This window comes from Pinus tabuliformis, chromosome 2_2 (assembly GCF_031772625.1).
Source record: "Pinus tabuliformis cultivar Carrire ecotype Pingquan chromosome 2_2, CPIR1, whole genome shotgun sequence".
Classification (NCBI taxonomy): domain Eukaryota; kingdom Viridiplantae; phylum Streptophyta; class Pinopsida; order Pinales; family Pinaceae; genus Pinus; species Pinus tabuliformis.
The window spans coordinates 834,320,442-834,348,368 of NC_142300.1; positions in this window are offsets into that span (position 1 = coordinate 834,320,442).

Genomic DNA, 27,927 nt, shown 5'->3' on the forward strand with positions numbered 1-27,927 from the left:
AAACAGTGAAGCCCAAAAGACAATAAAGAAGTTCACAGTAAGAACCTGTAATCATAGACATAAAAAGACAACATGCCGAAACATAATAGAATTAAAATTTTGTATTTAAAAGGTCCATCTACATAAATTTTTATTTTTATTTAAAATTTTAATTTTTAAAATAAATTTATCCACTTATTAAAATAATTCTTTTATCAATATCATGTAAATCTTTCTTTTCTTATTCTTTTATCACTATCATCGCACCCACTGCCATGAAGCTGGTCCAACTGAATGACAACCAACATCCAAAATATTAATAGAATATATGAACATGAAAAAGCAACCTCATAAAGCAACTGAACCAGAAGCATCCTGGATAGATTCTTTTGTACTAGAAATATAATAAAATTCAAATAAATGAAATCTATATGAATACATAAACAAGAGTGAGAATAGATAATATTTCAATTTTAAAAGAGAAGTTCAGAAGTTGGGGTTATCTTTATTGTGTACATTTTGAAAATACTTTAAAATTTAATTGGAAGTAACCAAATTAATTGGTTGCATATTCCAAAAATATACTGAAATTCCATAAGTTAACCTCACTGCTATGCATTGAATGTGGAAATATTTTGAAATCTACAATCTGAATAAGTTCAACTCACCCCGCATCCTGCCAGCTAAATATGAAATGGAAATTCTAAATCAACATATACTAAATAAGCAATGAGCAGAGCAGCCTCACTAACCCCCTGTATCTTTAAAGACATACTTAGCACCTGGAAACAATTTTTGGGAAAAAAAATTATGTATTGAAAAGTCCAAAGAATACAGAGATTACATGTGAGAGACATTGTTGTACCTTATTGTGAAGTAAAACTGTGATCAGCAATCTAATAAAAGAAAGTTAATACATTGAAATTGTCCTTGTAGCCCCTTTATAGACAAAACAATGGCTAAAGTTATATTATTGTAGCCTAAGTCATTTAAACTTGCTGGAATGTTTAGCCTTCAAAGTAGCAAACCTAGTGGGTTTAGTGAGAGCAATGCTAGCTGAGCATATGTGCTCTATGTATTGTTTGCGTGACTTGAACCCACGTGCTTTCAAGTCCTTTGGCGTAATTTTGGTCCTTTTAACCATAGCATCAACATTTATCCTTTTTGTTTTCTGTGGAAATAAAAACATTATCAATAAAAATCAAAATCCACATAGATATAATGAAAATATGCCGACCATGTAACGAATATGAAAAGACAATGCTTTGACTAGCTATCAATAAATATCAAAATCTATATAGATATAATGAGAATATGGGAACATGTAACGAATATGAAAAGAAAATGCATTAACTAGTCATAAAAAAATATGTCAATGTTATTATGAGCTAAGATATGTAGTATATAACTTACCTCTCTTAATTTATCTTGAAGTCTAGGTGAATGCCGCAATGGTTGAGGAGAATGTGATTTTTGTTGAGTATCATGTTCACCATCATACATGTGCAAAGGTGTTTTAGGAGATGTATATTCATTACTATGAACATTAGATTATACATAGATATAAGTATGACTCAAATAGAATTAAATGTAAAAATATGATAAATTTATAAGAGTATAAATAAATATAATTTTACCTTACATTGTGACATTGGACGTGAAGATGGTTCTAGCATTTGAACCATTTCATTTCCATTCTTCTTAAGACTTCGACAAGGGGTTTTCATTGATTGTGATGGTTCCAAAGGGAACACCTGCACCATAATAAGAAATAACACATACACACATATAATCAAAACAAACAAGGATAACGATATATAATACAAAACATCCATTTCTCATCCCATCATTATGGTAAAACATAATAATTTATATATTAAAGTTTTTAGTGGAATAGGTTATATGGATTAAAAACTTACTGGCCCAATAACCCCTTGAAAACCTTGAAATCTAGGTGAGCGTCGTAATAGTTGGTGCCTTGAACTTGGGGAATTTTGTTGATTAGGCTATGCATATCAATAACAATGAGAAATTAGTATACAATTATAATAAATATAAATATTATTTAATGTTAAAATGTCTAAAAATTAATATATGCAAAAAAATGGACTCAACTGTGTTGTCATTGTCCTGATTAGTTTCATCAAAGTTTAATATATGGTTGTGCTCATCTAATCCTTCTTCCCCCACATCATTAGGAACCTCATTCCTTACTTTCTCTTTTAAAGCAATATCTATGCACTTCATTGTCTCCATACGTCTACGAGGTAGACTCTGATCCCAACGTTGAATTTTTTCACAAATCCTTTGCTTTGAAGTATTATTAAGCTGATCAAATGTAACAACTGACTGTGAAAACAAGTTTCAATGAATTTAGTCCACAACAATAAATTAATATTAATAGAAAACATATACAAATAAATACTAATAAATACTTACAGCTGAAAGAATTTCTTCATTGACAATATTAATAAAAAATAATATACAAATAAATACTAATAAATACTTACAGCTCAAAGAATTTGTTCATTGACAAATCTTTTATATGCTTGTTGCCGTGCACGACATAGCCTTGCATCTAAATCATATTGTATTTTGGCATTTTGCCTTTTCACTGCATTTGTTGATTTGACCGCCCATGTAGCATTTGCATCTCTTACTCGACCTCTTTGACGTGGAGGAATTGGTGGGAGATTGTGGGTGGTAACCTGATGATGATTAAGGCCAGATAGCTTAGATGCATTTGCATCTCTTACTCGACCTCTTTGACGTGGAGGAATTGGTGGGAGATTGTGGGTGGTAACCTGATGATGATTAAGACCAGATAGCTTAGATCGACTCAAGTTCCCCGCACAGCGACCAACAAGACAAGTGAACACTTGCTTGGTGCCTTTGATACTTACCTCCCATTCATGTCTATTTTCCTCCATTTTCTTACTTCCTTATAAATGAATATGTAAACAATAGTGTTGTTAAAAACATCATAAAAACACTTTAATGTAAAAATCAATATTCATATCTATTTTTTTGTGGTTACCATAACTATCAAATTTTATAAAATATAGGCCAAAATATTTACAGCATATCTACTACCTTCCCTCCAATACCATGGTCATTAAACCCATTTTTGAGGACTCATTTTTTAGGACAGTACTCCTTTTCAGCAACTGCACCTATATTATAATTTAGTTGGGTTGGGATGAAAGTTGGGGCGCTTTACCTTTGCTCTCAATTATAACTATGTACATTAACACTTACAACCATATTTGCAACTTTCTTTCAAACACCCTGCACATTAAACTCATTTACCGAGCAAGCATTCATTTTCAGAAACTGGAAGTAATATTATACTTTAGCTGGGATGGGTGGCTCTTGGAAAATAAAATAAAGAGGGATTAGATATTATAGTTAATTTATAATTTAGATTAGTTGATGATGAGATATATGGTTAAGATATTGTTTATAATATTTTATTTTACTAAATTTGTGATTTGTGTTTCACTTAACATGACAGCTTTACGACTTATATCAAATAGATATAAACACGCTCCCCAACACACACATATATAGATATATTTACATATATAAACCAAGTGCTAAAAACAAGTGTGGCATTTACAACTAAAACAAACAAAAGAAAGATGTCTTATTTTTGTTCAAATTCCATTGTTGGGACGTTCGGTATCCTCGTTTTAAAAGGTGCCACATAAAAGCAAAGGTATTTATTTAGAAGGATGACAAAATATTTTCCAATACCACTGTTGTGTTTATGGAGTGGCATCCACAAATCTAGTTTCAATTTACCAAACAATCAGATGATCTACGTAAGTATATTCGCTGAAAGAAGAGAGTTAGCAAAATAGGTGAATTCAGTAATATCCAAGCCTCTTTGTTATCTTCCCTATCTACAGTCTAGTAAGCTTAATCTATCTCAAATTGTGTTCGACAAACAATGCAATATAACTGTTTAATATTTTGATTTTATTTTATTAATCTAATTTATAATATAAATTGAGTTTTTAAAAGTATAAATAAATTTCGCGCATCTATAAATTTACATTCATAAACTATAGCTATTAAATTCAAATTCAAATTTGATTACTAAAAAATTAGACTATCTAAAACCCAATAACAAAAACAATTGAAAGTGTACATCTTATATATATTCAAATATATAAAAAATAAATAAAATTAACATCGTTTTAAATTAATGAACTATATTCACACAGTTTGAAAAACACAATTTGTGTGACTCCAAAGAAGACATCGTAGAGATCCCTAATTATAATGTTCCTATCATTGCCGGAAAACAAGGCATTTTTTATGAGGTTAAAATAGACCATTCCCTCGAATTTTCATAGAAAATTGAGAATATTTTGATGATACATAATTTGAAAACTATTATTAAAGTGGCAATTTGGTAAACATAAATAAATAGCTATTTATTTATTGATAAACAAAAAACAAAATATTTAAAATAAAATAAAAAATTGCAATTGCTTCGTTTAAAGTGGAAATTTGGTAAACATAAATAAATTGCTATTTCTTTCTTGATAAACAAAAAAACAAAATATTTAAAATAAAATAAAAAATTGCAATTACTTCGTTTAAGGACAACTTGATCTACTTCGGATTCCATTTGAAGCTATAACTACATCTGAAAATATTAGTAATAGCTTACCAACCAAATAACTTGTCCGTTAATCATTGACTGAAATGATTTGCTTTTTAAGTTCTAGGCATGTCTGCATCCAAAAGTAATATAATCACAAAATAAGGAAAACCTCCAAAATGTTTGGTAATGCTCTGCAAATCATAAAAAATGCAAAATAACTTGTGTGTTAATCATTTACTAAATTCTATTGTTTTTTCTCATGAATCTATGATGATAGGCCATGAATCAATGGCAGTGAAAAAAGGCGGTTTGCCTTTGGCAGAAGATGATATAAAGTGCAAAAAGCCCAGATTTGGGTGTGAAAGAACTTGGCAGGTGGGTGCAAACCATTTAGGTGAGGATCTATTTTTGTATTTGTTATAAGAAATTACAATTAGAAAAGACAAGACAGAGCTCGAAGACCTTGACACCAATTCAAGCTTGTCGTAAAGCAGTGGAATCCCTGGATCTCCCATCATTCCAGGTTAATGAAGATTCAAATTTGTTGACCCACACGTGTAAGGTTAAAAATTCTAGTTTCAGTCGATGTTTATTTTTCAGATTCTGGATTTGTGTTTGTATTCTAGACTAATTATTATCTGCTTTTTTAAGGGTTGGCGATAAGCTCAGAATAATAATAGCCATGTCCCTTACACGGCGGGTTTCTTGGTTGTTAACCCAGTTGAACCGGATTCTTCAATTTCATTGGGGTAAATTGAAGAAAAGAGGAGTTGATTGCTGATTATGACAAAGAGGTTCTATCAGGGTTATTCCTTGAGTGTATTATGTTGGTAGGCTTGAAAAAGAGTCCCCTGTGAGCAACGAGGAAATTGATACCAAACTTAGGGAATTAATTCATTCCAGCATAGGTGGTGGTTCACCACAAGCAGTGAAAGATATGAGTGTTAAGGAGCATCGTTATCCCGAGCATATACCAGCCCTCAAACCTACGAGTAAGGAAAGGCAGCCTTTCATTGTAGCTGATACGGAGACTCTCGTCTAGAAGGTTCATGTCCCTTACATGGCGGGTTTCTTGGTTGTTAAGCCAGGTGAACCGGATTCTTCAATTTCATTGGGGTAAATTGAAGCAAAGAGGATTTGATTGCTGATTGTGACAAAGAGGTTCTATAGGATAAGCTCAGAACCTCTTTAAGGGTTGGCGATAATCTCAGAATAGTAATAGCCGGAGGGGGGTGGGTAGAAGATTCTGATATAAATTTCATGGTCTTCAATGTGATTCAAAGCACAATTTGGCGCAAGACAGAGTTACCGGTTTCGAAGCGCTGCAGGGGATCACCTTCGGTAACGTCTCTGTTCCTGTTCAATGGTTGCACTCTTTGAATTGCCGGGATTTGAGCAGATAAGGATAACGTATTGAGGATGGTTGGTGTATTGAGGATGGTTGGTGCAGAGTTTATGAGCCTCCACACCGGGTTAGTAAACGTCATTAAACACACCAAAGTGGAGGCCGCAGGAACACGGCATCGCCGGAGCTGGAGGTGGGGCAGGAACACGCATCACCGGAGGGTGACCAGTATTCGCCGAAAGATAGGAGATGGATGCATATAACATGCATGATCAATGCTCGCGGTGACGTCAAGGGGTTGTCAGGTCAGTGTAAGGAAATAGCATTTATAATGCTATAGGGTTGGATATAGCAACTGCCATAGCCATTAGGTTAATTGGTTAAAAACTAATTTGAACACGTGCAAATTAGATGCAAAGTTCAAATCTCTCCAAATGTTAAGCACTCTCCCAAAACATTAACGTGCATAGCAATCCCACAATTTTGGTATGCTCTTTTCAAATTCGGAGATAATAACTTTTTTGGGGCCATTCAACTATTGCGAAATATGTAGAGAATTGAAAAATAGCAAATGCAATATTTCAGCATCGTTTGCAGGTTGCAGTGTGCTGTTTGGGAATTTGGGGAATGACGTTTTGACCATGTAAATCACCAAGTTATGCTTGCTAATGTGCCTTTTCTTTCTCCTCATAAATCCTACCCTGTGAGGGTTGAGTTGGATCAATTTATATTTGAAAGTGTTCTCTAAATGAATCTGCCTTCTTAATACATATCCCCTTTCTTAAATGTAAAAATGCATTACAAAGTTTTGACAAATCTGTACAAGCGAATCTTTCATGGCTGGAGGGGATTATCCAAGATTTCCCATGTCAGTAGTTCGTCTGCTTTTAAGCTTGGCAGGTGTATGAAAACAAACTAGAGAATTATTTCAACATGCTCGAAAGCTTGAACAGTACAGATGAGCATATCTGTATGTTCAACTAAGTGAGAAAGTCGCAGTTTCATTAAAGCATTCCAGAAACAAAATAATTGCAATGTAACCTAATTCACTGAGACAGTTTCGTTTATAAGATACTGTTAAAATATTCGAAAAAAGCAGAATTCATTTCACAGAAATAAATCAAAAGTTCAAAAGTTATAGTCCACCTTTTGCTCGTATGTCAATCTTATTTCGTTAAAGATTCTAAGGAATAAAAATTGCTAATTTTTACTTATCCATGGAAACAAGCAAAGTTGTAGAATTCTGTCGTATCAATCATTCATTCTTTTTCCTTTTTTGACTGCGAAACATTCTTTTTTACTGGGAATAAGCAATTGGCTACGACACTTCGATTTTAATTGTTATCACTATAACTTCTAAGATTTGAAATCGAATTACTTTGATCATAAGATTAAGATTTGTAAGTTACTCTACTCTAAATTATCGCTTCGATAATAATACTTAGATTTACACTGGCTTGCCAATCCAACTGCCGCGGAGACCTGTCGTATCAATCTTACTCGTAGAAAAAAATTCAAAAAATTCCATTCAAACCTGATTTAATTCAAAAAATTAAAAAAATTCCATTCAAATCTTAGTCGGGGCATTGTAATTCAAATCACTTAAATCATGACACTTAGATATACACAGGCTTGCCAATAGAACTGCCCCCGAAAACCTATTGTATCATTCTTACTCAGAAGAAATTTCTCAAAATTTCCCTTCAATCCTGATTGGATTCAAAAGAAAAAATTGACTTGTCATTCATTTTAAAATTTCAATTCAGCCAACAAGCTTATTGTAAATATAGACATCAATCACTGGTTATAAGGTAAGTCGTCCTCCAATACACAACTGAATTTCAATTCCTCTACTTTGTATTATCACCTTAACTGAGTAGAAATTTTGACGGCTATTATTGAAGCTTTGAAGCAAAATCAAATTTAGCAAAGGAACTCCCGCGCGGAGATTGACCGTTCATCTGCTTTTCATTTTGATTAAAGGTAGGCACTAAGCACCTTAAGGTGAAATATTAATTATCATGCTATGGTGCATCGAGATAGTTGGATTTCAAATTTTACTAAATTTTTAATATAGACTTTTTAAAATTTACGTTTAGTGTAAATTTAGAAAATGATTTATTATTAATTAAAATTTTAACTGTGAAAATTATTAAATATAATAAGTTTTGGTTTACAAACTTTTGAGAAAGTATGTCCCGAGTTAAAATTTGATGTACTAGTTCTACAATTTAGTATAAGGCAATCAGTATAAGGTATAAGGCAGTCATAATAAGGTAGATGTGTCGGTAGTTAAATGTAACGTAAGAAGGCAGTGATAATAAGGTGGTTAAATGCAATGTAAGAAAGATGGTATATCAATATTTCTAATGTCAATTATATAATAATAATAATATTTAAAAACAACAACTGCACAATCTTTTATGTTCTTTTTAGTGCATAGTGTAATAAATAGGTTTGAGGTAAGTAATATAAATAATAAAAACAATTTTTTAGATAAAAGAAAATCATAATGCCATGAGCCAATACCATGGGTCATTTAGGCTTTTGATTATGATGTGATGGATCTAAGATTTTTATTATTATGTTACAATGCCATGGGCCAATACCATGTGTCATCTAGGTTTTTGATTATGATGTGGTGGATGTAAGATTTTTATTATTATGTTACAATACCATGGGCCAATACCATGGCTTATCAATACCACGTGGAAAAACCTTAACTTATTTCACAATCAAAATATTTTTTTTTTTAATTTTATTTTATGACATATTTTAATTAAATTTAAAATAATAAAGCTTATAATTACTTTTGAGATATATGTAAACCATCCATCCCTACTAAAACTATTCCCATAGAGATTAAGTTAGGTTTTTATAAAATTAAAAATTAGAATACTTTTATATATAAATATGCGAAATTTATATAATATAAACAATATTATAAAGAACGGAAATAGATGCATCTTAACCAAGGATCCAAGGGAATAGAGAAAGCAAAGTGGCTAACAATGATAGAAGGAATATAATGAATGATTCTTTTAAGTTTTTTATTATTGTATTTTCTTTGACATGATTGATCCAAAATATAGGATTAATCTCTTACAACCAATTATGTCTTTTTAATTTAGATACTTTCTTAAATACAATAAAATGGGATTGGTTTTGAGAGAGAGAGAGAGAGGGTGGGGGGGGAAGAGAGGGAGGGAAGAACAAAGACATTGATAGATAGAGGTGGAGGGAGATAGCGGGTGATAAGGGAGAGATGAAGATGTAATGATGCAAAGAGGAGATGAGGAAAAAGAGGGAAAATGAGAGGATATAGATAGGGGAAGAGAGAGAGAGAGAGAGGGAGATAGATAGGGAGGCGGGAGAGAGGGGAAGGGAGGGAAGAATAGAGGGAGGGAGATAATGACAAAGTTGGAGGGTGAAGGAAGAGTGTGATCAAGAGAAGGAAATAGGGAGGTGGGAGAGAGGGGAGGGAGGGTGAGTACATGAGAGAGAGAAGGGGGGAGAGAGAGGGAGAGAGAGATGGAGTTGGAGGGGGTGAGAGAGGGAGGGAAGAAAAAAGACATAAAGAGAGAAGGTGAAGAGGGAGAGGGAGTGACAAGGGCGAAATGTAGATATATTGAGGGAGGCGGGAGAGAAAGAGGGAAGGAGAGAGAGAGAAAAGGAGAAAGAGGGAGAGAGAAGGGAAAAATATAGAGAGAAGGGGAAGAGAGAGAGGGGGAGGACGAGGGAGGGCGAGAGGGAGATGTAGATAGATAAGGAGAGAGAGTATGTATTTTTTGGGGGTGAGAAAGAGAGATAGAGGAGGAGACAATGGGAGATATACATATAGATGGAGGGAGGAGAGAAGTAAGAAGAGAGAGATAGAGAGAGGGAGGGAGGAAGAGAAATGGACATGAAGAGAGAAGTGGGAGAGAGAGAGAGAGAGAGTATGTGTGGGGGGTGAGATAGAGAGATAATGGGAGATATGGATGGAGAGGGAAGAGAGGGAATAAGAGCGATACAAAGAGAGGGAGGGAGAAAGAGAGATAGATATGGAGAGAGAGAGAGAGAGAGAGAAGGGTAAGAGAGAGGGAGGGATAAGAAGGGAGAGATAGGTATATAGATAGATAGATATGGGGAGAGAGTGTGTATGTTTGAGGGTTTATAGAGAGATAAAGACAGAGAGAAAAAGGAAGATAAAAATAAAGATGGAGAGAGAGAGAGAGAGAGAGAGAGAGAGAGAGAGAGAGAGAGAGAGAGATGTGTTTAAGGGAGATGGATGGAGATATAGATATATATGGTAGGGGGAGAGAGAGAAGAAGAGAGAGATAGAGAGGGAAGGAGAGGTGGAGGGACTGAGATGGGGGGAATAGGGAGAGGGAGAGAGATAAGAAGAGAGGGAGGGAGATAGGCACAAGATGGAATGTGGAGAGAGAGGGAAGAAGAATCAGACACACAAAGACAAATACAAACATAAAAGTTATATCTCGAAATTCATTAATTTTTCAGTTTTTTGCTAAAATATAGATTTATAGAATTAATATGAGTAAAACATATATACTTTAAAAAAATGTGTGACAAGATTCTCAACAAACTAGATTCACCCCCACTTTAAGATGGATCTACCAACCTAGATCCATCTTAACCTTGGATCTATCATGCGCTGAGAGGGATCAAATCCCTCTAGGTGCAAACCTTCCCTCAAATTATACACTCCAAAAAGAATCTTTGCACCTTGATATATTTGATCCCTCTCGACACATAATAGATCTCAGGTTAAGATGGATCTAGGTTGGTTTAAAGGAGTGGATGGGTTTATCTATTTAGATATATGTGATCACTTAATGGCAATTTGAAACCCACTTACTGTGGTTATTCATGTGATATTTACATGGAAAATTTGTCTTGAGTAAAAAAACCAATCTAAATAGTAGAGTTCAGTCCCCAAGCTCCTGTAACTTCTTAATGAAAATTTATATTTTGTTTTATTGAAAAAAACCTTATTTTTGGAAATCATTGAATTAAAATCTCTCTAAGACGACTCATAGGAGAGGGTATCCTTAGGTGTAATTCAATTTCACAAGTCCAATGAAATTAAGGTTCATTGAATCGGGCCTTGCTTATCATTTTAGGGTGAGATTCAAGTCATTCTTGAAACCACTTTAAGACACATTGTGAATTTGTGTTTGAGGTATAAAATCAAAACCAAGTAATGGAATTGAGTGTTCTTGGAAGTGTTTTTGGAAAATATCAACATGAGCAGATTGTCCACATGTCTATGGTAGATTTTCCAAATGTTAACCCTTGAATGGGAAAAGTACATTTCATATTATTGATAAAATCCCTAGTTTTAGAAATCATGCAACAAAAAAAACTAGAGGTCATACACTAATATTAGAGGAGTTCCCCTAGCTATTATAAAATGTCATGAATCTAATGGAATGGAAAATTTATTAACCTATCTCTTGGTTATTGTTTTACTGTGATTTGCAACTTTCCTCCTAAAATAATTTAGGGAAACATACTAAATTTGTGTTGGGGGAATAAAATCCAAATTGAGAAATATAATTGAGTTTTATATGTTCATACAAATATGTTTGGGAAAGACCAACATGAGCACACTATCCACACGCTCTTAGGTAGGGTTTTCATTTTTCTCTTCAATGCAAAAATTGGTAGGGTTTGTTCTATGAATGTAGACCATATAAAATAACTTATTATTGAGTATGATTTGTATTATTGTGGCTCTTGTGGTAGAAAATGTGGAAAACTAAGATCATTCATTTTAAGGCATGTAAATCCCGATGTCAAAAGTTTAAAATGTCTTTAAATGTTCATTAAAGTAGAGTCTTCACACATCATAATGTACAATTTTAGAATGAAGTGATTCATGTCCCCTCAATCACATCCGAAATTCATATATAATTTTTTCTATCTTTTCAAATTCATGTAAAAATATTCAACAACTAACTTTAAATAACTACTTATACTATTGAATAAATAACCTATGAAGAGGCTAAGTTATCCAAATATATCAATTGAAAAGAAAAACAATAACCCACATCTAGATCCTAGGTTCCAATAATTTGATGTTAGATTTTTTTTTATATATGTAAACCTTAGCATCAAAAGTTTGCAATATATAAGCTTTAGGGAACACCATCATGAACTAGTACGTAAATTTTCCATATTAGTTCAGGAAAAAAAATTGGCAGTAATAGTTGTAAGCTTGATTTAGTAATGGGAGAAAAATAATAGAGTTTAGAGAACACTATATGAACTAATATATAAATTTAAATATTGCACTATATATGAATATTTAAATGAAGTAATAAGTCAATGATGTGATTATGATTCATTGAAAATGAATTATGGTAGCTGAAAATGTAAAATAATTAGTGTTTGGGTGGTTTGAGGGGTAATTTCCTTACTTTGTACCAAACAGTGACATAATTAAACTGAATTTTGAAGAGACAACAATATATTGCCTCAACTTAACGTAGCTAAGTTTATAAAATCTATAGCATAATTTATGTCAAATGACTTTAGTGTTTGATTTTGGGATGCTAGGATTTGATTATGTGATAAATTCAGATGAGTCAAATGAACATAGGGTTTAATAATGTGATTGTGAATGTAAATTCTATCATAGAAATTTTACAATGTATTTCAATGTCCATCAAAGTGGAGTCTTCAAATCTAATGTGAGCATAGGGTTTGATAATGACATAATAGAATATGAGTCAAATGCACTATCGATTTGAATATGATATGCTAATGTTTTTTTATGTGCATGTCAAAGCTAGCATCGCAAGTTTTAAATATCCTTTAATGTATATTAAATTGCAGTCTTCATGCCTAATCTGATTCTAGGGTTTGATAATATCATGTTAGGGTTTCTTAAGTTTAACATAGACACTTTTACACATCAGAATTGGATATTGATATCATTAAAGTGTTTAACACATCCTAATTGGATATTAAGTCCTTGATCATAATCATCCTAAGGAAACAACATCCTCAATACTTTGACATTAGCTAATGATAGAATAACTTTATTGCTCAATAATATTTAATATCTAAATTATATAATGAGAAATCTAATGATGCAGATCAAACATAGAAGTATATGAGAAAGTTGAGAGATTGAGAGAAATGAAAATGGGGATACATATTTAATAGGGGAGATATTGTGGAGGAAGTAGATGAATTGATTTGTAAAAAAAAAAATCAAAGTTTTTCATAAATATGATCACCCATCATTCATTATATATAGTGACCATTTGTATCATACAAATTACATTTAGAAATTTGGCTCTAAGGGCTTCTTGTCCCTTACTTCATAAGTAGCTATTAAAGCCAACCACGGGTATCAGAGTGTGTTCTTGGCTTGAGGGATGTAAAGTTGAATATGCTTTGAGTGGAGCCCAATTAAGAGTTGCATTGTTGTTAGTGAACATAGAGTGGAAGAGTGTTGAGCACGAAGCTATGAGCTATGACTGTTCTGTGAGAAGTGTGAATGATTGGTGAGAAATGTTAGGGCACATAGTTTTGAATCTGCGTGAAGTAGAGTTGAATGGGTTGATGTCTCACAAGCCAAAGGAGAGTAATTTGAAAGAGACGAGTAAAAATGGAAGTGGAGATTTCCCTACTGCAGTATAGAATTTTGCATAAACGGTAGTTTGAATACAATATTTTTTTATGGTTCAAAGGTATGCGACACAAAAATAATGTTGGAAATTTCTGGTAATTTCAAACAAAAGACTGAACAGAGAAAATGCTCTGTTTTGCACAAGGAAACCCAAAAAAAATTGTTTTCTAGAGAACAGAGTTTCACACACCAAAATAAAACTTTGTATTCGTTAGCAAGACTGCTATTACAAAAATCTTCCTCTCAACAGAGGGATTACACCAGGAACGGTTCAGTTCCACAAAAAAGGATTACTATGTCTCCTCTGAAAATTTTACACTGCTGTGTGTAAAAATTTTCAATCTTCAACTACAAAAAATTACATTCACCGCTACAAATATTTTACACACTGTTGTGTAAAAAAAAATTCTTCAATACATATGCCCTGCTGCATATTCCATTACACAAAAAAGAACATTCGTGCTATTCTTCACAATGGCGCCCAGCCCATAATATTTATCCTTCAAAACGGATACAATACAGTCTTTGCACTACTGTGCATTTCAATAATAAATCTCTGTGATTCTGCTTGAAAATCTACACTTCTATGTAAACAAAACTTCATTCACACACTTCTACGTTTTTGCCCAAAAAAAACATTTCATTCACTGCACTGTTGTGCTTCTCCTTCATATTGTTGCGCTGCTGCGCCTCTCTTACATTACATATGCAATGCACACTGCTGGAGATTGCATTTCAATAACAAAACAAAAAACATTTTTCATTCGCACACTTCTGGTGTGTATTGCCCTCTCATTTCATACAAAACAACAACAAGCATTATATTCAATCTTTCTACTGCGCATTCCCTTTAAAAAAAAAATACCTTGATGTATTTACGCTGTTGCGTATTACATTCATTCAACATGCTGTAAATTCCTCTTTCATTCACTGCGGTGAGTTTCACTTTTCATTTTCATTGCAATTTCAACCAACAGAAATTACCCACGTGCTGATGCATGTTCACAGTGCTGCGGACCTTTTTCATTTCATATGAAATAAACAACAAATAAACTTTGTTTTACTTTTACCCTAAAATGAACAACTCTCGTGCATTAAAAAACATTAAAGACTTTACCAACATATACTAACTAAAGTACATTTCCTTAGTTACTTCAGTATGGAGATAAATTAATTTATGGAACAAATGTACAATCTGCGAACTGCAATGTACGGAAACATGCTCCCGCTATCTTAACTGTTGATCTACCCTCAAGAATCGGACGGTTGTGGTGAATATCGCAAGCCCCTTCTTACCGAACTTTACCTTCCGGGGAATGGCGGTTTTGGAAAGTCAATTGTTGACACGCGTCGACAGATCGCACTAATCGGAGCCCCTTCAGAAAATACCACTAATCAGCAAAAGCGGTGCGGGGAATGGTACTGGCAGTTTTCAAAACTGCGCTGTCGTCATTGTCCCTGCACGGCAGTTGAAATTATATTTCAACACTCCCCTTTAATTTCAGCTGCTGGGTTATCAGTCATACCCAGACATTTCCTCAAAAAACTCACAACTTTTCTGCCTATTCGTATCAGCTTTCCTTTCATCACTTTCACTACTGTGCTCAGACACTCCAATCATGTAATATCCTCTTTCTCTCTGCCTCAGGCAAGATTTCCAACCTTTGCATCTCCAAGCTATCCTGCAACCTTTTCTTCTCTACTTTTATGGTAGATTTAATTCCATATCTCTCCCCTAACTATATGCATCGTCTCCTTTTGGCAGAGTCTTCTCAAAATAAACTTAGCTTGGCTGGAGAGCTCAAGGGACTTTCGGACTGTATTTCCTTCCTTCTCCATACTTGTGTAACTTTCTTCTTTTGCATGGTTCTAACTTGTGTAAGAGCCCATGTTAAGTTACAATCACGTGCCATATGACCAATGTTATGACACTTTAAGCATTCTACATTGTTCATGAATAAGATTTCATGATTTCTTCCTGTAAAATTGTTTCTTGGAGGTTGTCGGAGATTATAACATCTATCTCTATGAGATGCTTTACAGTATTTTTCCATATGACCAAAGTTTGAACAAGAATAACAATAACCAAAAAATGAACTTTGGTACCTGGGAGATGGAGGTTTCCTTGATGTACTTCTGAAGCCTTTCTGCCTTGAGATCCTTTAATGATAACCATTGCCTCTTGCCTCTTTGACATCATCTACATTATATCTAAATTATATAATGAGAAATCTAATGATGCAGATCAAACATAGAAGTATATGAGAAAGTTGAGAGATTGAGAGAAATGAGTGAAAATGGGGATACATATTTAATAGGGGAGATATTGTGGAGGAAGTAGATGAATTGATTTGTAAAAAAAAAATCAAAGTTTTTTCATAAATATGATCACCCGTCATTCATTATATATAGTGACCATTTGTATCATACAAATTACATTTAGAAATTTGGCTCTAAGGGCTTCTTGTCCCTTACTTCATAAGTAGCTATTAAAGACAACCACGAGTATCAGAGCGCATCCTTGGCTTGAGGGATGTAAAGTTGAATATGCTTTGAGTGGAGCCCAATTAAGAGTTGCATTGTTGTTAGTGAACATAGAGTGGAAGAGTGTTGAGCACGAAGCTATGAGCTATGACTGTTCTGTGAGAAGTGTGAATGATTGGTGAGGAATGTTAGGGCACATAGTTTTGAATCTGCGTGAAGTAGAGTTCAATGGGTCGATTTCTCACAAGCCAAAGGAGAGTAATTTGAAAGAGACGAGTAAAAATGGAAGTGGAGATTTCCCTACTGCAGTATAGAATTTTGCATAAACGGTAGTTTGAATACAATATTTTTTTATGGTTCAAAGGTATGCGACACAAAAATAATGTTGGAAATTTCTGGTAATTTCAAACAAAAGACTGAACAGAGAAAATGCTCTGTTTTGCACAAGGAAACCCAAAAAAAATTGTTTTCTAGAGAACAGAGTTTCACACACCAAAATAAAACTTTGTATTCGTTAGCAAGACTGCTATTACAAAAATCTTCCTCTCAACAGAGGGATTACACCAGGAACGGTTCAGTTCCACAAAAAAGGATTACTATGTCTCCTCTGAAAATTTTACACTGCTGTGTGTAAAAATTTTCAATCTTCAACTACAAAAAATTACATTCACCGCCACAAATATTTTACACACTGTTGTGTAAAAAAAAATTCTTCAATACATATGCCCTGCTGCATATTCCATTACACAAAAAAGAACATTCGTGCTATTCTTCACAATGGCGCCCAGCCCATAATATTTATCCTTCAAAACGGATACAATACAGTCTTTGCACTACTGTGCATTTCAATAATAAATCTCTGTGATTCTGCTTGAAAATCTACACTTCTATGTAAACAAAACTTCATTCACACACTTCTACGTTTTTGCCCAAAAAAAACATTTCATTCACTGCACTGTTGTGCTTCTCCTTCATATTGTTGCGCTGCTGCGCCTCTCTTACATTACATATGCAATGCACACTGCTGGAGATTGCATTTCAATAACAAAACAAAAAACATTTTTCATTCGCACACTTCTGGTGTGTATTGCCCTCTCATTTCATACAAAACAACAACAAGCATTATATTCAATCTTTCTACTGCGCATTCCCTTTTAACAAAAAAAATACCTTGATGTATTTACGCTGCTGCGTATTACATTCATTCAACCTGCTGTAAAATTCCTCTTTCATTCGCTGCGGCGAGTTTCACTTTTCATTTTCATTGCAATTTCAACCAACAGAAATTACCCACGTGCTGATGCATGTTCACAGTGCTGCGGACCTTTTTCATTTCATATGAAAACAACAACAAATAAACTTTGTTTTACTTTTACCCTAAAATGAACAACTCCCGTGCATTAAAAAACATTAAAGACTTTACCAACATATACTGACTGAAGTACATTTCCTTAGTTACTTCGGTATGGAGATAAATTAATTTCTGGAACAAATGTACAATCTGCGAACTGCAATGTACGTTGCATTAAAACATAAACATGCTCCCGCTATCTTAACCATTGATCTGCCCTCAAAAATCGGACGGTTGTGGTGAATATCGCAAGCCCCTTCTTACCGACCTTTACCTTCCGGGGAATGGTGGTTTTGGAAAGTCAACTGTGGACACGCGTCGACAGATCGCACTAATCGGAGCCCCTTCAGAAAATACCACTAATCAGCAAAAGCGGTGCGGGGAATGGTACTGGCAGTTTTCAAAACTGCGCTGCCGTCGTTGTCCCTGCACGGCAGTTGAAATTATATTTCAACACTCCCCTTTAATTTCAACTGCTGGGTTATCAGTCATACCCAGACATTTCCTCAAAAAACTCACAACTTTTCTGCCTATTCGTATCAGCTTTCCTTTCATCGCTTTCACTGCTGTGCTCAGGCACTCCAATCATGTAATATCCTCTTTCTCTCTGCCTCAGGCAAGATTTCCAACCTTTGCATCTCCAAGCTATCCTGCAACCTTTTCTTCTCTGCTTTTATGGCAGATTTAATTCCATATCTCTCCCCTAACTGTATGCATCGTCTCCTTTTGGCAGAGTCTTCTCAAAATAAACTTAGATTGGCTGGAGAGCTCAAGGGACTTTCGGACTGTATTTCCTTCCTTCTCCATACTTGTGTAACTTTCTTCTTTTGCATGGTTCTAGCTTGTGTAAGAGCCCATGTTAAGTTACAATCACGTGCCATATGACCAATGTTATGACACTTGAAGCATTCTACATTGTTCATGAATAAGATTTCATGATTTCTTCCTGTAAAATTGTTTCTTGGAGGTTGTCGGAGACTATAACATCTATCTCTATGAGATGCTTTACAGTATTTTTCCATATGACCAAAGTTTGAACAAGAATAACAATAACCAAAAAATGAACTTTGGTACCTGGGAGATGGAGGTTTCCTTGATGTACTTCTGAAGCCTTTCTGCCTTGAGATCCTTTAATGATAACCATTGCCTCTTGCCTCTTTGACATCATCTACATTATATCTAAATTATATAATGAGAAATCTAATGATGCAGATCAAACATAGAAGTATATGAGAAAGTTGAGAGATTGAGAGAAATGAGTGAAAATGGGGATACATATTTAATAGGGGAGATATTGTGGAGGAAGTAGATGAATTGATTTGTAAAAAAAAAATCAAAGTTTTTTCATAAATATGATCACCCATCATTCATTATATATAGTGACCATTTGTATCATACAAATTACATTTAGAAATTTGGCTCTAAGGGCTTCTTGTCCCTTACTTCATAAGTAGCTATTAAAGACAACCACAAGTATCAGAGCGCATCCTTGGCTTGAGGGATGTAAAGTTGAATATGCTTTGAGTGGAGCCCAATTAAGAGTTGCATTGTTGTTAGTGAACATAGAGTGGAAGAGTGTTGAGCACGAAGCTATGAGCTATGACTGTTCTGTGAGAAGTGTGAATGATTGGTGAGGAATGTTAGGGCACATAGTTTTGAATCTGCGTGAAGTAGAGTTCAATGGGTCGATTTCTCACAAGCCAAAGGAGAGTAATTTGAAAGAGACGAGTAAAAATGGAAGTGGAGATTTCCCTACTGCAGTATAGAATTTTGCATAAACGGTAGTTTGAATACAATATTTTTTTATGGTTCAAAGGTATGCGACACAAAAATAATGTTGGAAATTTCTGGTAATTTCAAACAAAATTCTGAACAGAGAAAATGCTCTGTTTTGCACAAGGAAACCCAAAAAAAATTGTTCGCTGGAGAACAGAGTTTCACACACCAAAATAAAACTTTGTATTCATTAGCAAGACTACTATTACAAAAATCTTCCTCTCAACAGAGGGATTACACCAGGAACGGTTCAGTTCCACAAAAAAGAGATTACTCTGTCTCCTCTGAAAATTTTACACTGCTGTGTGTAAAAATTTTCAATCTTCAACTACAGAAAATTACATTCACTGTTGTGTAAAAAAAAATTTCAATACATTTATGCTGCTGCATATTCCATTACACAAAAAAAACGTTTGTGCTGTTCTTCACAATGGCGCCCAGCCCATAATATTTATCCTTCAAAACGGATACAATACAGTCTCTGCATTGTTGTGCATTTCAATAATAAATCTCTGTGATTCTGCTTGCAAATCTACACTTCTGTGTAAACAAAATTTCATTCACACGCTGCTACGTTTTTGCCCAAAAAAAAAAATTCATTCACTGCACTACTGTGCTTCTCCTTCAAACTGTCGCGCTGTTGCGCCTCTCTTACATTACATATGCAATGCACACTGCTGGAGATTGCATTTCAATAACAAAACAAAAAACCTTTTTCATTCGCACACTTCTGGTGTGTATTGCCCTCTCATTTCATACAAAACAACAACAAGCATTATATTCAATCTCTCTACTGCGCATTCCCTTTTAACAAAAAAAATACCTTGATGTATTTACGCTGCTGCGTATTACATTCATTCAACCTGCTGTAAAATTCCTCTTTCATTCGCTGCGGCGAGTTTCACTTTTCATTTTCATTGCAATTTCAACCAACAGAAATTATCCACGTGCTGCTGCGTGCTTCAGTTCGCAGTGTTGCGCCCCTTTTTCATTTCATATGAAAACAACAACAATAAACTTTGTTTTACTTTTACCCTAAAATGAACAACTCCCGTGCATTAAAAAACATTAAAGACTTTACCAACATATACTGACTGAAGTACATTTCCTTAGTTACTTCGGTATGGAGATAAATTAATTTCTGGAACAAATGTACAATCTGCGAACTGCAATGTACGTTGCATTAAAACAAAACATGCTCCCGCTATCTTAACTGTTGATCTACCCTCAAGAATCGGAGGGTTGTGGTGAATATCGCAAGCCCCTTCTTACCGAACTTTACCTTCCGGGGAATGGCGGTTTTGGAAAGTCAATTGTTGACACGCGTCGACAGATCGCACTAATCGGAGCCCCTTCAGAAAATACCACTAATCAGCAAAAGCGGTGCGGGGAATGGTACTGGTAGTTTTCAAAACTGCGCTGTCGTCATTGTCCCTGCACGGCAGTTGAAATTATATTTCAACACTCCCCTTTAATTTCAGCTGCTGGGTTATCAGTCATACCCAGACATTTCCTCAAAAAACTTACAACTTTTCTGCCTATTTGTATCAGCTTTCCTTTCATCGCTTTCACTACTGTGCTCAGACACTCCAATCATGTAACATCCTCTTTTTCTCTGCCTTAGGCAAGATTTCCAACCTTTGCATCTCCAAGCTATCCTGCAACCTTTTCTTCTCTACTTTTATGGTAGATTTAATTCCATATCTCTCCCCTAACTATATGCATCGTCTCCTTTTGGCAGAGTCTTCTCAAAATAAACTTAGATTGGCTGGAGAGCTCAAGGGACTTTCGGACTGTATTTCCTTCCTTCTCCATACTTGTGTAACTTTCTTCTTTTGCATGGTTCTAACTTGTGTAAGAGCCCATGTTAAGTTACAATCACGTGCCATATGACCAATGTTATGACACTTGAAGCATTCTACATTGTTCATGAATAAGATTTCATGATTTCTTCCTGTAAAATTGTTTCTTGGAGGTTGTCGGAGACTATAACATCTATCTCTATGAGATGCTTTACAGTATTTTTCCATATGACCAAAGTTTGAACAAGAATAACAATAACCAAAAAATGAACTTTGGTACCTGGGAGATGGAGGTTTCCTTGATGTACTTCTGAAGCCTTTCTGCCTTGAGATCCTTTAATGATAACCATTGCCTCTTGCCTCTTTGACATCATCTACATTATATCTAAATTATATAATGAGAAATCTAATGATGCAGATCAAACATAGAAGTATATGAGAAAGTTGAGAGATTGAGAGAAATGAGTGAAAATGGGGATACATATTTAATAGGGGAGATATTGTGGAGGAAGTAGATGAATTGATTTGTAAAAAAAAAATCAAAGTTTTTTCATAAATATGATCACCCATCATTCATTATATATAGTGACCATTTGTATCATACAAATTACATTTAGAAATTTGGCTCTAAGGGCTTCTTGTCCCTTACTTCATAAGTAGCTATTAAAGACAACCACGAGTATCAGAGCGCATCCTTGGCTTGAGGGATGTAAAGTTGAATATGCTTTGAGTGGAGCCCAATTAAGAGTTGCATTGTTGTTAGTGAACATAGAGTGGAAGAGTGTTGAGCACGAAGCTATGAGCTATGACTGTTCTGTGAGAAGTGTGAATGATTGGTGAGGAATGTTAGGGCACATAGTTTTGAATCTGCGTGAAGTAGAGTTCAATGGGTCGATTTCTCACAAGCCAAAGGAGAGTAATTTGAAAGAGACGAGTAAAAATGGAAGTGGATATTTCCCTACTGCAGTATAGAATTTTGCATAGACGGTAGTTCGAATACAATATTTTTTTATGGTTCAAAGGTATGCGACACAAAAATAAGAGAAAGCACAATGATTCGACAATGAATATGAAAAATCAGATCCATACAACTTGCAAAATAATTTTGAATTTCTGTTGATTGAATTTTGTCAAAGGAATGGTGAATTTTCATTGTTGAAGTTGACATCATTGCAAAAAAAACATGTACAATGAAACTTGTCGAGTCAAAGGCCTGGTAACGAGCACTCAACACATTATGGAGAATTTGCACTGGGTTGTGAGTTACTTTGCTACTGTGTGTATATATTTGTGCATTTATATTGCACAGTTTTAAGTGAAATCCATGGATGTGTTTTGAGAATTGAACCAAGTTAACATTCAGCATAAGGAAAAGGGCATAGTTGAGTTGTAATGTTGTGTGTAAGTTGCAAGATGCCTTGAGCTATGTGTCATTTAGTACATAAAAGGAAATATGGAACCCGTGAGGTATGCGTGTGACATCAGATTTTCCTGCAAATTCAATTTATGTGAAAGCTAAAGTGCCATGTGTAATTTACTAAGTGAGGAGTGTGAAATTAAGTTGTGAGATCTGTCTGAGGTTACAAAGATCTGTTTAAGGTGTCAAGAGCCATCACCAAGCCATTTTCCTAAAGGATCCTTGTTAATTATTGTGTTAACTTGTAGCGAGAGCATAACACAAAAATGATAGCATCAATAGGAGAGATAAGTGACTCCATGAGTATTTGGTCGATGAAGACTTGGTTGATAACTTTACAGTTGTCATCCATCCCAACTCAAATTCAATAAACGCAGTGGTGTTTGGAATGTGATAGTGGCGCTAAATGAATTCATTTGCGTATAACCTTACAATGGCCAAACTAATCCTCTATTTTAATTGTTAGCCCAAAAATTGTGGTTCAATCCCTACTACAGGAAAGGGAATTTTTAAGGTATTTTTTTTAAGACAAAAGAAATCTTGTCTTAAAAAGTCACTTTTTATTTTAGTTATTTTAAATTAAAATTCAATATCAAAAGAAATCTTGTCTTAAAAAGTCACTATTTATTCTAGTTACTTTAAATTAAAATTCAATATCAATTGAATTGTCTTAAACATAAAATTTAAGATAAAAACAATTTGAGACAAAAACAGTGTAATACAAAAATAGTTTAATACAAAAACAGTTTGAGACAAAAATATTTTAAGACAAAACTATATATGTAAGACAACTTAATTCAATGGAAATTAAGATGAACTACATTTAAAACACTTAACAATTAAGACAAAACCATATCAATTTTAGAAATATTAGTGAACACCCGCAAAATTGAATCTAACAGTGTGCTTTAACTATGTTATCTTGCAGGCTACTACTATCTCGCACCTATATCGAGGCTTCTATTTCACTTACCATTCACGTTATCTTATATAAAGACAATGATTTATTGGGCTCTTCTTTAGGCTTCTATTTCACTTACCATTCACATTATCTTATATAAAGATAATGATTTATTGGGCTCTTCTTCTTGTGGGGGGTAGACAACTCTGAAGAACGCAACAGCTTTTCCTGGCAATCAATCTCTATTGATACGATTAGTGACTATTTGTCTGGCATTGCATTCAGGAAGTTTGCACACAGATTCCATGAGTGGATGGGCGATAATTATATTTTTTATTTTTGAAAATAGATATTCAAACCACATGAAATTTAATCATATCAATTTCTTTTTTCATATATTATATTTTTCCTTTTTCATTATTTTTTTTAATTAAATATAAAATTAGAATATGCTACTTATATTAATTTTTTAATTAGTTATAAAATTAAAATATAACATTTTGAAAGGTTAGAATATTTTTAAGTATTTAATTTAACGTATATTTATTTGAAAATTATATTAAAAAATAGATAAAAGTGATAAATTAAAAATAATTTGATTTCAAAATCATTACAATATATATACCACATTTTAAATATACAATAAATAACTAGATAAAAATTCTTATTTTTTGGTTGGCCTAACTTAGGAGGATTTGAACTTTGAATCTCATGCTTTTACAAAAAACTTGATTTGAAGGTGATTGCCAATTGAGTTTCACTCCATGAGCTAAAATTGTTTATTTTTTTATATATGTGAACATTTTTAAATTACTCCAACTAAAACTTCGATATAAATTTCCAAGAAATTAGATACAATATAACATATAAAAAAATTAAATATTTTCTCAATTGTTTTATATTCACATCTCAATTTTCTTTTCACTATTGAACAAATATATCAAAGAGATAAATAACAATAATTTAATTATTTCTTAGATAATATTTAGTATTTAATTTTTTCTTATTGTAAAAAAGCTTTCTACTAATATTGTAAAAAAAAAAAAAATACAAAATGCAATTTAGTATTTTTTTATATATTAATTTATTGTTAGGTATTAAGATTTTGGTAAAGATTTTCATCTAGTAATTAGAAAACCATGAATGCATTATTAAGAAACCAAGTAATATTAGTAATTGATATCATTTCAAACTAGGGAATAACGACTATGTGATTTATCTTCCTCACTTAATAGAGATATATAAAAATAAATTATGAAGGAGGTTGAAAGAGTACCTCTAGAATAAACTTTAATTTAACCTAAAAAGCCATTGTCATGCCCCTATAGTCACCCACATTGGAGGTTGACTTAGCGCACCCAAATGGCCCATCATTATAGGTTTGTGGTGCATCGTGACTCATTTCATCTCATCGATTTTCTCAATATGAAACTACATGATTCGATACTACACCTCACTTTTTATATTTCACGATTATTAAAATTCATAAGTTTAACACTTATTGAAGTATGCAGATAATCATTCCATACAATTATGCTTTAACATAACCAATATGCAAATGATATGAATGAAAGTAATCTTATAGAATCAACAACCCAATTGGCCTAATAGTTGTCAAATATTCAAATGTGTTACAACCAAGTGAACTCTAGTCTCATATAGCAATTTAAAAATTATATGAGCACACAATTCATACAAACCTATCCCAAAATTTCCTATTTGATTTTTAGTCATTGATCGCAACTTTGGCATAGATCAAAATCCTTTCACTTGATAGAAATAGTAAGGACTCTTGTATGCATGCAATGCATGAAGAGTTAAGTTAAGTGAAGGAAAGCAAGTTAAGTCTAATATTAGAATTCAAGTGAGCCAGAGTTACAAAGTTAATTCCTTGTCAAGAAAAGCTAGGTTAAGGAAAAGAAAAATGTTGATCATTAGAAAAGTTTAGTTCAAGCGTCAAGTCATAGTTTGCATGAGGAAAAGAAAGTTAGAGTTTGCATGGTTCCATATTTAGAAAGTTTAGTGCTTATATACTCATGGTTGGATCATTGTAATGTGAAATAAGTAAAGATGATAGCAGCAACTCAGTGGATTTATATGAGAGAATAATTAATGAATAGAACTTCTTTATTCAAGTAGAACCTTGTGTACTTATTTGTATTGTGTTTGCATATTTATATTTTCCTCTAAATAACAAGTGGCATGAGAGCAAGGTTTAGAAATGTTTCAAAGAACCAAAGGAGTTAAGAAGCTCATGAGTTACTTCTAGTAAGAACCTTGGCTATTGTGACTAGTCTGCAAATCGAAGTTTGCAAACATCGGTCCATAATTAGAAACTAGAGCTCGTTGAGATCTTGTAAAACCAAATATTAGAATATTAGGGTGAGTGTCCTACATAGTGACTACCATATCAAGAGGAAAGAGCCATGGTCATTGACCAAAGAAGGAGTCTCCAGCGTAAGCTGTAGCCATAAGCCTCCATAAGAATCTTCGTAGAAGAGCTTAGCAAAATTGCTAGTAGTTGTTGGGAGCCACCATTACGGTGAATGTTAAAGTGTTTAGTTTTAAAGAAAATCAAGCGTATGCGGCGTTCATTTCTAGAAGGCTGACACAATAAAGAAAGAATACAAAAGACAAAAGAAAGACGACAGTCATGGGTCACAAAGCAAGATTGAAGCAAACCAAGCCAAAGCATTTCAAAGAGCTCATATAAGTTCTCATCACAGTTGGGGAATCTAAAAGAGAAGTAGAACATTTTGAGGATGAATGGATTAGGATAGATCTCGTAACACTTCCAAAATTTACTAGTAAAAATTTTAATTTTTGGGAACTGTCAAAATGAAAAAATTTCTTCGATGTAAAGAGTTGATTGAGTATTGGTCTAATAACCCATATGATGAAGTATGTGATGCCTTAGTATTGGATCTTATAAAACATGCATTGGATGAGAAGTCCTTGTGCAAGGTAGAAAAAGATACATCTTCCTAGGAAGCATGGAAGACCTTGGAAGTAGAATTTGGTATAAAGGAAAGTGACATAAAGCAACAAATTTGTTACAGTCTATTGAAGAATTAATAGAAATTCAACTACAGGTCTAGGAGTAAATGAGCAAGACTCTAGGAGGAAAATAGAGCTTGGAGAATCCCACTCAAATGTGGATGATGGTCATAAAGACTATAAAAGTGAAACCCATCATGTAGACATGCATATGGATGAAGAAGACACATAAAAGATTGTAAAGTGAGAAGTTGAAGCCTCTACGTGTGAAGTAGAGCAAGAGCATATAGATGCTCGAGAACCCACTATAACATGGATGGTGAAGATGATGGTGAATCCCACTATGACGAGACACATGTGGATGGTGACTGCAAAGTGAGTTTTGAATTAGTGAATCTAACAATAGACCTTGTTGATGATCGTGAATCTTCCAATAAAGAAGTGAATAACATGTGTGATCTACTTTGTATGCTTTTAGTTGACGATGAACTCTTTGCATCATAGTTTAAGGAAAGTAAGTTTGAAAATAACAAAGACAAATTTTCGTATGAAGTAATAGTTTGTAGAGCTGAAAGTGCATTTCTCATGAATCCAACAACAAATGATTAATTTAGTGAATTTCAAATTGTTAATGAGCACATGCATGCTCAGATATTTCCCCACGAAGTGGATGAAAAATATTTTGATGAAATTTGTAGTCTCTTTTTTGAAACAAGGACTAATCATGGAAATATGGAAGGTGCCATGTTTGATGAAGGATTGAAGGTTGAAGCTACCACGGTAGCAACAAGTTTTGAAGCAATAGTTAGAATTTCTCATGAAGGAGTGTGTGATCTAACAACAATAAATAATTAAGAAGAGGATAAAGTAATTCACGAGTTTTTGATGAGAATATCCACTAACAACATAACAATGGAAGATAGCCTCAATGCAATTGAAGAGGCAAAGAAGAAAGAAGCAAAGAAAGCACTCATTGTATATCATAATGAAGACGTTTTAACATTGATTTTAAGTGTTCAAGTAGAAAGGACAACATTTTATTACAGTTATAGATGAAAGATAAGATGAATAAAAAGATGTAAGAAAGGGAATGGAAGTTTCTAAAGACAAAGAAGAAAGCAATGAAACAACCTTTCAAGAATGGAGTCAAGTAGAGATCAAATTCTACTATCAAGAAATATGGCAGAAAGAAGATTAGGAATATGAAGTAGAAGAAGCATGGCAAAGTCCATAGTTTGAAGATGAAGAGTTGTGGTAGTATTCCATGAGTGAACGAATCTTTCAAGAGGAAGCTATAGAAGATAGGTTATGAAAGCCTAAATTTGTTTTTAGAAAAAATATAAAATAAGACAAAGAAAAATTGCAGTACAACAAGTAAAGAAATATTGAGCTTACATCAAGAAAGCACTACTGAAAATGAAGCAGTTTCAAGGGTATAAACTATGGAAGAAAAGAAAAAGAAAAAATTCCATTGTAAAATTTGTTTGAGTCAACTTTTTATTGCAAGTGTAGCATGTATAGTTGAGTCACAATTATGTTAAGGTTGAGTCACTGATGGTCATAATTAAGGGGGAGTTTTAAATAGTAATTACTCCCATATGCATGCAATGCATGAAGA